The 15,557-nt window shown below is 43.8% G+C and overlaps 1 protein-coding gene and 1 long non-coding RNA gene across 2 annotated transcripts in view; both read left to right on the plus strand.

Annotated features, from left to right (window-relative positions):
• LOC129015142 (neuroblastoma breakpoint family member 11-like) overlaps window positions 1–15,557 on the plus strand; it is a 2,260,169-nt gene that overhangs the window by 787,523 nt on the left and 1,457,089 nt on the right.
• On the plus strand, window positions 6,029–11,064 carry LOC134739495 (uncharacterized). Its single transcript, XR_010126190.1, has 3 exons — window positions 6,029–6,467; window positions 8,232–8,387; window positions 9,475–11,064. It is a non-coding gene; the product is annotated as an uncharacterized LOC134739495 (long non-coding RNA).

Consider the following 15,557-nt stretch of genomic DNA (forward strand, 5'->3'; position numbering starts at 1 on the left):
CCGCCAAAGTGGCAGCGATGGAAGCCACTGAGCCCAGATTCAAATCCAGGGAGTCTGGCTCCAGCATCCAATTTCCTTATCATGATTTTACTGCCTTTGGAGTAGTAATAAGTTTATTCTCATTTTATAGATTTATTTATTCATTCAGCAAATATGTATTGCCAGGTGCAATACGAGGCTCTAGGGCTCTTGTAGAGAATAAGGCAGACTTCATGGAGCTCCTATGCTAGATAAGGAAACAGTGGCCCCAGAAGTTAAGTATTTGTTGAGCAAGGGTTGTTTAGCCTATAAACAGCTCTGGGACCCTTGGGTCTGATTCTAAGGCTAATGTTCTTAATCCTAGGCCCTACTGCTTCCCTGAAGAGAGTCCCATATTACAGGTCCGGGAAGACTTTGTAAGGATTCCTGCAGTTGGGCAACCTGTGGTGACCTGAAGTGCGCCACAGCAATGACCAATGTCATTCTCTCACCTTTCCTTCTCCGCTGTCCTCTCTCCCTTCTTCTCCTTATCACTTTCATGTGCCTTCAAGTGTACAAGGGTAGAATCTCACGGGGGCACTCAGGGCCAGAGAGATTGCTGCAAAGAAAAAGCCCACCCCCACCGCTCTCTCCGAGCATTGCCTCAACCATCTTTAAACTACCTGAACTTTAAAAAATGTTGCCAGAAAAAAACTACTTAGCAATCCTTTCTTCACGCTCTCCAATTATCTTTCCCCTCTCACCTCCCCACCAAATTCAAGGCCTTCCACAATCTTCGTAAGGGGAAAGTTCTGTCCTGCCCCAGTCTCTCATATCATGTCCTCCTCTGGGCTGAGTGGGCACCATTGTACTTCCTGCCTTTTCGAGAAGGTAAGCTGCACCGCTTCTCTAAGGGTGCAGCCTAGAGCTGTTTTTCAAACTCATATCCCTTGGTTGCTTATCTTATTTTACTTTTTTTTTTGAGACAGGATCTTGCTCTGTCACTGAGGCTGTAATGCAACTTGTAGCTCACTGTAACCATGAATTTCTGGCCTCAAGTAATCCTCCTGCTTCAAGTGACCCTCCCACTTCAGCCTCCCAGAGTGCTGGGATTACAGGCATGAGCCACCATGCCCTGCCTTTTGGTTGCTTTAGATCCTCTCCAAGTTCTTGTTACCACACTTCACTTGTGAGGCATAAAACTCAGCATGGTCTATGTTCGGAAAAAGTCAGGACTATTACTAAGATCAGGCCAGCTTCTGAGCAGGGCTTCTGGTGAATACCCTCTGGGGCTGGGTGGGCTGGTGGTCCTGGGAAGATCCCAGCCCAGTGCTGAGGTCTGAGAACTTAAAGAGGTGGTAGGGATGGGAGTCCCACAAAGGATGTTTCAGGGAGACTGAGGGTCAGCTTCCTCCCTCCCTGCAGTCCTGGGCCTGGGAATGCAAGAACCCCTTTCAAGCTTTCACAGATGTCTGAAGGAACTGGGGAAGGAGAGGAGGGCTTGGCTACGTCACTCTCAGTGAAATGTTCCCTACCACATGGGTGTGAGGCTTCCCATCGCTCAGGCTTCAGGGAGCTCTCTAAAGACCCCTGGTGGCTCTAAGTGAAGTCCCCATAGGATTGATCAAAAGGCAGGAGCCAGTTGGGGGTTTGGGAGGTGTAGTAAAGAGAATCTGCACCTTCTCCCTGTGCCATATTGCTCGGCTTTCTCCTATCTCTGGAACAACTACTTTTCAGGGATATAGGGAAAAAGCAACAAGCCCATTTTTAACTTTATTCCATGTTCCTTCCCAAAAAAGGGCTTGTACAGGTGGTTGAATTGGGGGAGTTATGCTAAGAAGTAGGATTGGGACATTTGGGGTCTGTGAAGGCTGAAAGAAGGAAGAAGGAGAAGCCAATCCATGATTACTTTATCGGATCGTCACTGTGGGCAACCAGAGCTCAGTCCTACTTAGAAGGCTATGAAGCCCCTGTAGAATGCATCTCAGACTTGGCAGCCTGCAGGGTGGAAGAGGGAAGTATTAATCTACCAGTGGTTGCTCCCATTGATCCAGTATTGTCCTTTGGGTGATAATTTCCCCATACTCTCAGGTTTGCATGTGTATCAGAATGGCCAAGCAGGTTCCTGCAGGCAGATGTGGCACAGAAACCGGGAACAGAAGATGAGCACTGCTGTCTGCATCCAAAGACACGGTGCTGCCAGGTTTCACTTGCTCACGGCTGGTTGCTACAGCAATGGCTGAAACAATAAAGTGGGCCCAAAGGAGGTATGTGGGGCACTGGATTCAGGGGATGAATCCTCTTTCCACCTCCCTCCACCTTCAGATTCAGATCCTGCCAATTCGTCAAAGACTAACTCAGTCCCCTCCTGAGAAGTTCTTCCAAAGGAATCTGATCATAGCCAACTTTTCCCTTTAAACTCTCAGAGCAGTCACTACGTAGAACTTATTTTTGCTTGATCTGTATAATATACTACAATCATTTCACTCCTTGGACAATAACTTATGGTCAGAGATTTCATGAACCGCAACCCCAGGACCTTATACAGCAGTGGATGCAAAACAGGCCTGTCAGTGTTCATTGCATTGAATGGTATAACAATGATCGATAATAAGAGCTCTGCACTTGTTAAGCATTTGCTTCCTTGTCAGCACCATAGGCTAAGTTATAGGAATGGAAGAAGAGAACCTGAGTGAAGGTTTTATTTGGGGCTCTGGATTTTAAATTTAACCTCCAGAACCATGACACTTTCCTACTCCTCAAAGTCTTCAAGTTATCTCTGCAGCCTTCTGTTTGAAGACATTGGCGGTGCTGGACTGGCCTTTCCAGCTGGTCATTTCTTCCCAGCCCTTTTTCTCACTTCAGCCTGGCACACCCCCTCCTCATGAAGCCTTTCTGGGTCAAATCCACTCAAGTCACTGAATTCAACTCCACATATATCAACCCAGAGCCTTCTGTGGCTAAGTCCAATGATGCACTAACCCTTCTCCTGGGCAAAAATAAAAGCAATAAGATTTTCTTCCCCATGTCCCTCTAGAATTAGTAATGAACTTGCCCTGCTCTATCCAAATCCTTTTGCCATTCTCTGATGTTGACTCATAGGCAAAATGAGTGATTAGGGCAGTGGCCTGTATCAGTGGAAATAAGCTTACTGCCATCTTGAGACAAAGGTAACTGGTCTTTTGGGAGTTGAACCAATGACCTGGACCTCATTGGCACAATGCTTTAGCTGACACAGACTAGCCCATCATCTACTTTTTGTTATCTATTCTAAAGAAGGGGTGCACTGGACATGAATAATAGAAGCCATAGGTAATTCACTCAACGAAAAGCTAATGAGGACATATGGCAAGCCAGGCCTTGTGTTACACAGCAGGGTACTCTGAAAAGACCTTCATATTTGGCATCAGAGATCCTGGGTCTGAATCATGGCTCTACCATTTGTTGGCTACGTGATCTTAGGTGAGTCACTTGACTGCTAGATGTCTCAGTTTTCTCATGGGTGGGCTTTTATTGAGGATCAGATGAGATACAATATGTGAAAGCACTTTTAAACAGTTGAGTGTGAGATATTGTTAGTTTTTATGTAAAGAACAGGACCCGATCTCTACCTTTAAGGCTCTTACCTTTTGTCTGAGTCTGATAAGGTTGGATTTTTTCCAGAGAGAAAATTTCCTTGAGGAATAAGCTCAGGGCTCCAGTCCACTCGAGCAGAAGGGAACCTTCTTGTGGGAAGAGGTCGTCTTCCCTCTATGTGGTCCAACTTCCCAATCAAGGAGGAGGCTGCTGGTGTCCATCCATCTGAGCAGGTGGCAGCTGACTGCCATAGGTAAAGGCACACAGCCTGGAATATGCATTCATGGATTACAGAGAATTCACAGATCTCTCTGGGTAGACCCCCCAGGTAGGATACATGTAGATATTTTGGAGTAAATTGTTGTAGACAAATGGTTTAAAAATCAAATTTTCCAGGCTAGGCGTGGTGGCTCACACCTGTAATCCCAGCACTTTGGGAAGCCAAGGTGAGAGGATCACCTGAGGTCGGGAGTTTGAGACCAGCCTGACCAACAAGAAGAAACCCTGTCTCTCCTAAAAATACAAAATTAGCCAGGCATGGTGGTACATGCCTGTAATCCCAGCTACTTGGGAGGCTGAGGCAGGAGAATTGTTTGAACCCAGGAGGCTGAGGTTGCAGTGAGCTGAGATGACACCATTGCACTCCAGCCTGGGCAACAAGAGCGAAACTCCGTCTCAAAAAAAAATAATAAAAAAAAAAAATCGGCTGGATGTGGTGGCTCACGCCTGTAATCCCAGCACTTTGGGAGGCTGAGGCGGGCGGATCACAAAGTCAGGAGATTGAGATCATCCTGGCTAACATGGGGAAACCCCGTCTCTACAAAAAATACAAAAAAAATTAGCTGGGCATGGTGGCGGTCACCTGTAGTCCCAGCTACTCGGGAGGCTGAGGCAGGAGAATGGCATGAACCCGGGAGGCAGAGCTTTCAGTGAGCCGAGATCGCGCCACTGCACTCCAGTCTGGGCGACAGAGCAAGACTCTGTCTGAAAAAAAAAAAAAAAATCAAATAATCAAATTTTCTCATAATTGACAGAAACCTTCTCTCCGTAAGTCCCACTCAATTTGAGAAGATGTGTACATTTTGACCAGTAACCAGTCAGACCTTAAACAACTAATTAAGTTGTAGAAATATTAACGGCTGTGCTCATGTTTGTCTAGAACTTAACGTAGCACATGAGGTGAGAAACTAGAGTTACCCAAGTTTGGAAATCTTATAAAGTGGTTAGTGTTCAGGAAAGGTGGAAGAAAATTGAGAGGCTTTAAAAAAAATCAAGATTGGGAATATTAAAGAATCTAATCCACTAGAAAAATCATTCAGCTGGGAATAAATGAGAAATAGAGAGATGAATGAAAAAATTCTATCATTTCTTTGGCATGTATTGAGTATGATGTGGTAGGACATGTTCTAGCAGCTGAGGTACGTAGTAGACCCCTGTTGTCTGGTGGAGCACTCATCCCCCAGTTACTAAGGACTCACAGCTGCACTCTTCTCTGGAGTCCTGCAGCAGGGAAGCACTCCCCCCAGCGATGCCTGGGAGATTATGCTGCCTTCATCCCACACACACACACACTCTAGGAGCAGCTTGCAGCCAATGCCCAGTTGTTAGGGGTGGAGGTAAAAGTGCAGTCCCCTTGTCTCAAGTGGGCTGACTCTGTGATGTTATTCAAGCTCCAAAGTGCCCCCTGGAATCAGGCTGAGGCTAGACCCACAGCTTGGCTGATCTCCCCAGCCCTATCCAGTTTCCCTCACTCATATGAATTTCATCCTCAATAAATCACTTGAGTAAGAAGAATTCTCATCTCAGGGTCTGCTTCTAAGGAACCCAAGTTAAGACAATGGGCAATGCTGAATAAATCAGAAGTAGTCTCCCTCTGGGAGCTTGTGCTGGGGGAGGATACGGACAAATACACAAGCATTTATAATGTAGAGTCACAATGGTAGCTTCAGAAGATACACGGTGCTCTGGGAACAGGAATGGTCACAGAGTGTTTCTTTAGAGTTGAACATTTCTGAGCTGAGAACTGAAGTATAACTAGGAGCTGGCTGGGTAAAGAGGTGGGGGAAATAAAGAATTTCTCAAGCAGAGGAAAAAGAAGATATTGAGGACGAATGGAAAATACTGCAATATATGCCCCCCAAATCATAAATGGTTCAGTATGACTGAAGCCAAGGGTGACAGTAGCAAGAAAAGAAACCAGATACAGATTATGAAGGGCATAGTGAGATATTAACACATTTCTATTGTATCCCTGGGCAAAGGAAAAATAATGAAGAATTTTAAGTGGAGGACACATGATAACGAGAGGTGAAGCCAGCTGGACCTCCTGGGTCGAGTGGGGGACTTGGAGAAATTTTCTGTCTAGCTAGAGGATTGTAAACGCACCAATCAGCACTCTGTAAAAATGGACCAATCAGCACTCTGTAAAATGGACCAATCAGCAGGATGTGGGTGGGGCAAATAAGGGAATAAAAGTTGGCCACCCGCAGCACCCAGCCAGCAGCTGCATCCTGCTCCTGTCTGGTTTTGTGCCGTGGAAGCTTTGTTCTTTCACTCTCCGTAATAAATCTTGATGATCCTCACTCTTTGGGTCTGCGCTATCTCTATGAGCTGTAATACTCACTGCGAGGCTCTGTGCCTTCATTCCTGAAGTCAGGGAGACCACAAACCCACCAGAAGGTACAAACAACTCCGGATGCGCCACCTTTAAGAGCTATAACACTCACCGCGAGGGTCTGTGGCTTCATTCCTGGAGTCAGTGAGACCACGAACCCACCAGAAGGAAGAAACTCCGGACACATCTGAACATCTGAAGGAACAAACTCCAGACACACCATCTTTAAGAACTGTAACACTCACTGGGAGGCTTTGTGGCTTCATTCTTGAAGACAGTGAGATCAAGAACCCACCAGAAGGAATAAATTCTGGACACAGTAAGATTTCTATTTTTTAAAAATCCCTGGGCTGTAGAGTGGAAAAAAAAGACTTAGAAGGCAAAGCTGATAGTAGGGATACAACACCAGCTAATATTTCAGTTGGTATATTACAGTTAAGGGCTAGAGTATTGGCATTGGAGAGACAGGGAGTAAATTCTCAGCTCCAACACTTACCAGCTTGGGTAAGTTATTTATTCTCTTTAAACTTCAATTTCCTTAATGGTAAAATGGGGCTACAGTAATAACCAGAGCAAATATGCACATTGAAGGATCTAATGTATGAAAAGGGTTTTATTATTTTTGCAACAGTTGGCACCCTGGAAGCACCATCGAAATGATCTGTTGTTATCCATGTGATCTTAACTTGGGCAACAGTAGTGGAAATGGAAAGACATAGATCGTTGGTGCTGTGGCACACACCTGTAGCTCCAGCTCTTCAGGAGGCTGAGACGGGGATCACTTAAGTCTAGCTTGGACAACATAGCAAGACTCCATCTCTAAAAAAAGTGTAGATGGATTAAAAAATGGTAGGAGGTGGAATTAAAGGGTTGGATGTGGAAGTGGAAATGAAAGAAAGTGAGGTGTCAAGGGTTTCTGTCTTGGGCAGCAGATAGATTGAAGCATCTTTCCTTGAGATAGGACTTTAGGAGGAGGTAAATATTCTGAATGGAAGCTATAGAACTGGATGTGCTGCTTTTGAAGAGCCTATGAGATACCCAAAGTGGAATTGTCTGGAAAGTAGTTGTACACGAGAGGCTAAAGTTGAGGAGAGAGATCTGAGTAGGACATACATAAGTAAGGTAGAGAAGAGAACTCAGTGTGTGCTGAGAATAGAGAAGAGGGCGAGGCACCGCGCTGGACCTGGGAGACAAAGGTGAGAAGACAAGACTCCCACTCTCAGGGAACTCAGTCTGGTTGGGGAAGCAGATAATTAAACAGATCATTGGAATACAGTGGAATACACCCCATAGGTTCAGTTTTGGACCAAACCTGTGGGGTGGATCCCAGCAGTTGAAGGAACTGAAGATAGAACAAGGACTCTAAAGGTCAGAGCTAAAATTGGAAATACTCAACAGGGTGGGGATGGGGCAAGGAAGGAAAGGGTGGAACAACTTGGAAAAGATTTTGAATGCTGTTAAACCAGAGACAAAATAATTGACTGGAACATCGCAGCATTAGGAAGAATGTTAGTGCTCTTGGATTCCATGCTTCTCAGACCGTGCTATCATGGAATCCTCACGGTTCTGAGGGGCCCCTATAATTAGAGGCCACCATAGTGGAGGAGTTGAAACCAAGCAGTCACCCTACTAAACCAGAGTTGTTGTCTTGTTTTGCACATTAAAACTGTGTGCAAGCTTTGTTTTGAAAAAAAGAAAAGTTGTCGTGCCTGAAAAAAAATTGAAAACTACCAACTTAAGGTAAATCAATGTACAGATAAAGAATAAGAGGCCCAGAGCAGCTAAGTCACATGCTTAAAATCAAATTATACAGCTAACTAGGGATCAAGTTTGGCCTAGAACCTAAATTTTTTGTTCTCAGGCTGGTGTTCTTTCTTGCTATGTCTGAGACCTTGTACTTCTAATTTGCCTAGTCCATATTCATTTGTATCTTCAGATTTTTCTGAACTGTAGTAAAAGAGATGTGTATTTCAGACATCATGAGAACAAGGCGTGGGAGGGATCTTACAGAGCAGCAATTAAAATCATTGCTGGCATGTGGTCTTTCACAATAAAATTCTCCCCTTCCTTTTGATTCCTCTAGGCAACAGCACAAAGTTAAACCAGGAAGTCCCTCTGCCTTGCTAGGGATCCAGCTTTGCCTTCTTGTTGAGGTATCCCATTTCATTACAGTTGACCTAAGTTTGAACAAACACTGCCACCTGATGCATGAAAGCTCTACTGTGACCTACGTTAAAAGGTAATTAAAAAAACAAAACAAAACATAGAATCATGACACATACAGAGATTGAACATGAACATGTGTTAGAGATTTTATTTAACTCAATCAATGAGAGAACTAGGCAGATACTATAACTGGCTCAAAAGAGAATACAAAGAACATGTATAGATCAAGAATATTGAAATGAATGCACAAAAAAAGGGCAAAACTGACTTCTTCCACAGAGGGGGTGGGAGTCAATTGAACCTCTACCAGAAGGGACAAAACTTGAATGTTTACAGACAATAATTATTTTGCAATGCTATCAGCTAGCTACAGTTTACAAAGTTGTGAAATAGCTCCCATAGAATCCAAATCAGATAAAAGATAGCAGAAGGGTGTGCGATGGACAACACATAGTTTTCCAAATATGTGCAGACATTTTCCTTACAACTATTAGAAAAGCAGAAGTATCTTTTACAATAAAACATGGGCATCCCAGGTTCCTTTTTCTGTTTTATATACGTGCAAAAATATACAAGTGTGTATGTGTATGTGCATATGTATTTGCATATGCTTTTTAAAATAAAAATTTCACAAAAAAGTACTTAATCCTGAATTCATGCAATGTACCCTGATACTTTTTATTCTATTCGTTAATGCTGGTATCCGCACAAATTAATTTCGTGACTCTTTAATGGGTTACTACCCACGAATGGGTCAAGGATTCACAGTTTGTAAACAGGGGGCTAGATCAGTGCTCCTCAAAACTGTCTGTTGTGAAGCACCAGTTTTTAAATATTTGACAGTTTTCAGTCCTTCACATACTGACTGATGCTTTTGTAAAACACAATAAAAATAAATTATTAGAAAAATGAAGTGAAAAAAACTCCCATAGACTTACGAAATGCAAGCTCAACTTTTTATTATTAGATTTAACAGACATAAAATTGATTGCTGGGGCAAGGTCAAATCCTATTTAAAGATTTCCAAATGCGTATTTTGTTTCTGTGCTTTGTTTCTGCACACTGGAACAGTGGTGGATTCCACTGGTCCTTGGACCACACTTTGAGTAGCACTGACTAAGTGACCAGCTCTGACAGTATGGTGATTTTTTGTTTTCCAGGAACTGACACTCCCTCAGGCTACCTTAGTCAGTGGGGGCTTATTGCAGCATACCTGTGGCAATGAGAGAGAGAGGCACATCACAGGAGCATCTGGCACCAGTGGCATCCCAGTGGGTGAAATGTCATATGGACACTGGAAGGATCTAACACTGAGGTGGCCCTTCATCTCTGTGCTGTTCACCGCGAGCATGCCTGGGCTGCTCTTCTGTGTTCTTCCTGATGTTCCTCAGGATACTAATTGATTGTTTTTTAGAATTTCCCAGTTCATATTCCCGAGAACCCATTGCCCTATTTAATCATCACTTCTGTTGCTGCAGAACTTTGTGCAGTACTGGGGTTGCTTGCTGCCTTAATGTCACGGGTTGGCCAGGCATCCAGTCATAGGGCAAAGTAGGCTCTTGTGGTATCGAAATGGCCACCCTCCTTCAAGGAGCAGCAGGTCCTCTTCCTCAGCACGGCAGGCAATGGTGAGGAAGAGACTAGTTTTCCTTTGAAGAGGATTTTGAGAAAAGGTTGGCCCATCTAAAATACATTTTACAATTCTCTATTCCCAAACCCTGAATAATCCTTGGAGGTCACTCACTGTGCAGGAGGCTGAAGAAGGGTAACACTGTCACAACTGCAGACACAGACCCTTCTGGCTCCACCTCTATCCTACCCTAGAACTAGATTAAAGAGAGACTCTGGAGAACTTACTTACACCCAATGGGGTACTTCTACATTTCTCTAAAGTCAGGAGACACTTTCCCTTTGTGAATATTTATACTTCTGAAGACATTTGCAAATCTTTAAACTCTTTGTTAAACAGTAGTTCATACTGTCCCCCTATAATTCAGAAAAGCATAACTTCAAAAGAATGATGACAAACTTGGCCGGGCACGGTGGCTGATGCCTGTAATCCCAGCACTTTGGGAGGCCGAGGCGGGTGGATCACCTGAGGTCAGGAGTTTGAGATCAGCCTACCCAATGTGGCAAAACCCCGTTTCTACTAAACATACAAAAAATTAGCCAGGCATGGTGGCGGGCACCTGTAATCCCAGCTACTGGGGAGGCTGAGGCAAGAGAATCACTTGAACCTGGGAGGCAGAGCTTGCAGTGAGCCGAGATAGCGCCACTGCACTCCATCCTGGGCGACAAGAGTGAAACTCCGTCTCAAAAAAAAAAAAGACAAACTCAGTGAAACACATAGAACAATCAAGGTGTACTGAGATGTAGACAGTGGCAGTGAACAATTCTCTACCCAATGCTGAAGGAGAGTCATTGCCCACCATAAGTCAATCCAAATCTGAGAAAATTACAACTTAACCCCTTTACTTTAAGGGTTGCCCATGAATAGTCACAGCTAGTTATGTCAAATCCTTAAATGCTGGAGTCTGTGTTTACATCTCTACCCATATCCTTTCATTTATTTCATTTCATACCAAAATGAACAGACCTATTACATGATGTTTAGATTTTCTAGGCTTGTCCACATCTCCCATATATAAGATGTAGTGTGTATAAAGTGCTTAATACAATGTCTGCTGCATAGTAAGCACTCCATAAATGTTAACTGTGACATACATATATATTAAACCTATACTAGCTGGATTGCTTGAGTTATTTTTTGTGCATGTGGCTGTATTGATGCCTGCTTAGGTAATAGCCAATCTTCATTATTCAATATGATTCTGGTTTCCTCTGAAGTTTAGTGAGGTGTGGTTTTTCTGTGATGTTCTCCTCCACTAGTTTTCAAGCTCATCTTGGAAGGCCTTTTACAACCTTGATAACACCCTGCAGTTATTAGTACCAAGAATGCTCTGTACACTGTGGGCACCCGGCACATGCTGCTGGCTGGCTGGCTGATTGATTTACTATGCCTCCCCCTTGCCCATTATAAGCTTTCATCACTGCAAATGTAAGAACCTTCTTTTCTACATCTCCTGCCATCCAGAACAGTCTTCATAGATCTCCCTGCCTCATTGACTCATCACCTCATTTCACCCTTTCTTCCTTTTTCTGGACCTTCTAACTTTGTTTTTCTCCCCAGATTACCATTTTTTTTCACTCAGCATGCACACATTATCTAGTTTTGGAAAATACTCCCTATTTGCTCCTATATCTTAATTTGGCTGCCCCCATTTCTATGCTGCCTCCTGGTATAAATGAGACAATAGCTCAAAGAACAACTTGTAAAAAATGAAAAACTCCATGCAGACTTTCAGGGAAATTAAACACATACTTTAGACCAGGAGCTGAATCTATGGGTAAGAAAGCTTCCTTAGCCGTCTTCTCTATGAAGCTGTGATTGGGTGAATGTTTTTAAAGGAACTTTCTGAATATGAAAGGGGGTTGGGGTGGGATGAAGCCTTGGCCATCTGGATGAGAAAGATTCAGATGCTGAAACAGATCTCTGGAGTTAATGAATTTCACAGTCCTTTGCCCTTACTTTGCTTGTCTCAGTCTAGAAACAGACACCTGGTGTAAGCTTGTTAAATGGCAGGAATAAGTAAGAAGTGAAAAAGAGCTAAACAAACTTCTTTGCAAACTGCTCTCCTTGTGAAACTAAGCAGGTAGTTCTATGAGTGACGGTAACTCACATAGCCTCTTGGCTTTGTGTTGAACATAGCACCAAAGTTCACAAGCATTTACACACCTGCAGTTTTTTTTCTTTTTTTGTATATCAGGTCTGGCCTAATTACCGGATTTCATTGTATTTTTATACATATAATAATCTACTTTCCCCTGTAAATGATTCATTTACAATTCAATTAAACAGCCAAGGAGAACCAAATGTTAAAATAAACATGTTTTAAAATAAGATACAATGTGTGTAATTAGACAGAACACATACCCCTATCTTAGTGTTTGATTTGCATGATAATACAAAATAGGTCATTTGAGGCTATGCCAAATATCAGGGATTAGATGACCTTTAAGTTCTTGTCAAGCTGGAGAGTCTATGATTTTGTGATCTGAATGAAAAATGAAAAATTTAGTGCATCATCCAAATGTTTAGAAGAATCCAGCTGTTTGATGTCAGGTAGACAAAACACCCAGACAACTGACAGAGATGCTTCATTTTCATCCAGATGTTTTTGCATTGCATTGATTTAGCCTGACACATAGCAAAGTTAAGTCACTTACTCAAGATTTGTGACAAAACCTTCTGAATATACTGGCAATAAAATTGTTGAGAGATTTGCCATTTTAGTATCAGCGGCACGAATGTTTTCCTACTGCCCCATTGACAGCTTCTGAATCCATAAGATTTGAAAATAGTCAGTTCAGTTCTCTCCACTCTGCAGCTCTGTGCAGAGTCCTCACTGTCTCCATCCCCCATACCCCCAAAGGTCTATCTTAACCTGAGCTCTGACCCATGACAAAGTGGTCTCCTCGATCACAGGGCTGTGTATGTGGCCTTTGTCATGGAAGCTGCTTCTGTTCACAGTGATCACTGTGTCTTGGGGACATTGCTGTCTGGGCCAAGGGCTGGCCAAATCAGAATTTCTGGCCATCCTAAAGGTTGATTGCAGCAGGCAGTCATAGCCACCATTCATCCTCCCATTATTATGGTCAATAATACCACTCATCTAGACTTGGCTGTGATTCAGGGACCTGGCTGAGGTGACTGATGCTGACCAAAAGTCTTTTTTTTGAGATGGAGTCTCTCTCTGTCGCCCAGGCTGGGGTGCAGTGGTGTGATCTCGGCTCACTGCAAGCTCTGCCTCCCATGTTCACACCATTCTCCTGCCTCAGCCTCCCGACTAGCTGGGACTACAGGCACCCGCCACCATGCCCGGCTAATTTTTTGTATTTTTAGTAGAGATGGGGTTTGACCATGTTAGCCAGAATGGTCTTGATCTCCTGATCTCGTGATCCACCTGCCTCGGCCTCCCAAAGTGCTGGGATTACGGGCATGAGCCACTGCACCCGGCCCTGACCAAAAGTCTTATCCACACACCTGTAAATCTAAACACTGACCTTGGGTTTGCAGCTGTAGCTACTATATGGAGAGCCGTATGTGGTTTGCACATCAGTCTCTTTGACTCAGCTTCTTCTGGTTGCCTTGACTCCCAGTGAATCCCCCAGTGCCTGATTGCTGCCCATCCCAGGCCCATCTGGTAATCCTCATGCTCCAAATGTTGCAAGCTTGACCACTTAGTTTGAAATTGTGCTTCAAAGGCATCTTCCTCTGTGATCCTTCCTGGCTTCTTTTCCCCTGGCACCCTGCAGCCTCACTTTCTTTATCACTGCCTCTTTCTGGCTCTCTGCACAGGCCCCGTTGCTGCCAGTCAAGCCCTGCCTGAATCTGGATAGTATGGCCTTGGGTGCCCAGAGGGCTTTTGCTCAACCAAATCCCCTATGCGACCTTGAGCAAATCACAACACTTCCCTGGGCCCCACTGTCCTAATCTTAACGTGAGAATGTTGGACTAAATCAGGTCTGAGGTCCCCTCCAGTTCTAAAATTATATTATCTCTCTAATACTGTGAGACTGGCTGCCTTCCAAGGTGCCACTGCTCATCATTCTATCTAGTTGTTATGCAAGGATTTCGGGAGGAGGAAAAAATAAGGCTCCAGGAGTAATATCTTGAAAAATTATGAAATGTGTCTGCTACCTTTCTCATCTTCATGAGCCCCTTGTTTTTCTTCTGTGTTGAATTTAAAACTCAGAGACTTAAACTCACACATTATGACAGTTCTGTCACTTCCTTAAATTACGCAGTAAAAACACACAAAGGTGCAGGTAAGTTTAGCACCTTGAGTGTTTTACAAGCAATGCTGTGTTGGGCTGAGGATGGGGGTGTGTGGTAGAAAGAGGTGCTGCAACAGAAGCCAGAAGGGAAGGAGAGCCTATAGGGGACAGAGACATTAAGGGCCTGAGGGAAGGGAAGGTGCCTGAGCCCAGGGACTGTAAAGGAGGACTGTTCACCTTGAATGTCCAATCAGCACTTTCTCTGGAATTTAGATATGTTAATTCCACATGAACATATTGCCTAAAAAAAAGAAAATACATTTAGCGTATAAACAGTCCTTGGATGCTTCCAGTGGTTATATTTTTCAGATAAACAATCTCCTATGGTATTAAGAGCTTGTCCTTCTCTGGCAAGGATGGTCCAGGACAGATAATGTTGAGTGCTTTCCTCTAACATATTTATATTGGTTACATCAGGTTAATGAACACCCAAGGCATTTTTCAAGAAGTCACAAAGGGGGTGAGTCTGAGGAGCAGGTGTTGAAGTAGAAAGGAAGGCCAATCTACACACTCTCTTTATGTGAATGAATCAGAGGTTTTTGCTGTTGCAATTGTGGTTGTTTTTATAAGTTGAAACCACTAGCTGATACAGTGACTGACTTTCTCAAATATCCCTGGTGGTGATTAAAAAAAAAAATCACTGAGATTATCCCCGATTTGGGCCTCTAAACTCAGGGATGGTTCTGGATAAGCAACCGTGTATCCAAGTGTGTCTTAGGTGATGCTGGTTGAGAGTGGGACACCCATTCTCTGGGAGCCAGCCAGAGAAGTAACCCTGCTTTTGGAGAGATGGGCTATCACTGAGGAAACAGTGCATCACCAGGGAGGATCGAATTCATGCTCCTCCTCCCCCAACAACTCTCGTACCCCCACAGATACTCCTTGTTTCTTCTTGTACCCACGTCAACCTCCCTCACTCAGTAATCAACTCATTGAGGGTTTGCTTTAAAAACCTATCAACATCCTAATCTTCTCCAAATTAGCTTCTCTATGGCCAGGAGAACCTTAGGTTAGGATGTCCTTCTCTCGTAAAGTTTCTGTAGCAAGTGAAAGCAAGAGGGACCATTGGGATGGTAGGGCAAGACACTAATCCTCAGTGAAAAGTCTAATCCTCAGTCACTGAGTGTCCTGGCAGATTAGAGGGTAAAGTTAGTGGGGAAAATCAGCTTAAAGAACCAAATTGGATTGAACCAGAGCAGAGGTATAGGTATGAAAGAGTTGTTTTGTCAGTAGCTGCTGATTGAGCCAAGTTCAGCATGGAACTGACAGAGATGATATGGAAGACAACTTACCTAAGTAGCTCCTGGATCAGAAAGAAGCCTCAAAGTGAGAGAACCTGGGGTGA

This window comes from Pongo pygmaeus, chromosome 1 (assembly GCF_028885625.2).
Source record: "Pongo pygmaeus isolate AG05252 chromosome 1, NHGRI_mPonPyg2-v2.0_pri, whole genome shotgun sequence".
Classification (NCBI taxonomy): Eukaryota; Metazoa; Chordata; class Mammalia; order Primates; family Hominidae; genus Pongo; species Pongo pygmaeus.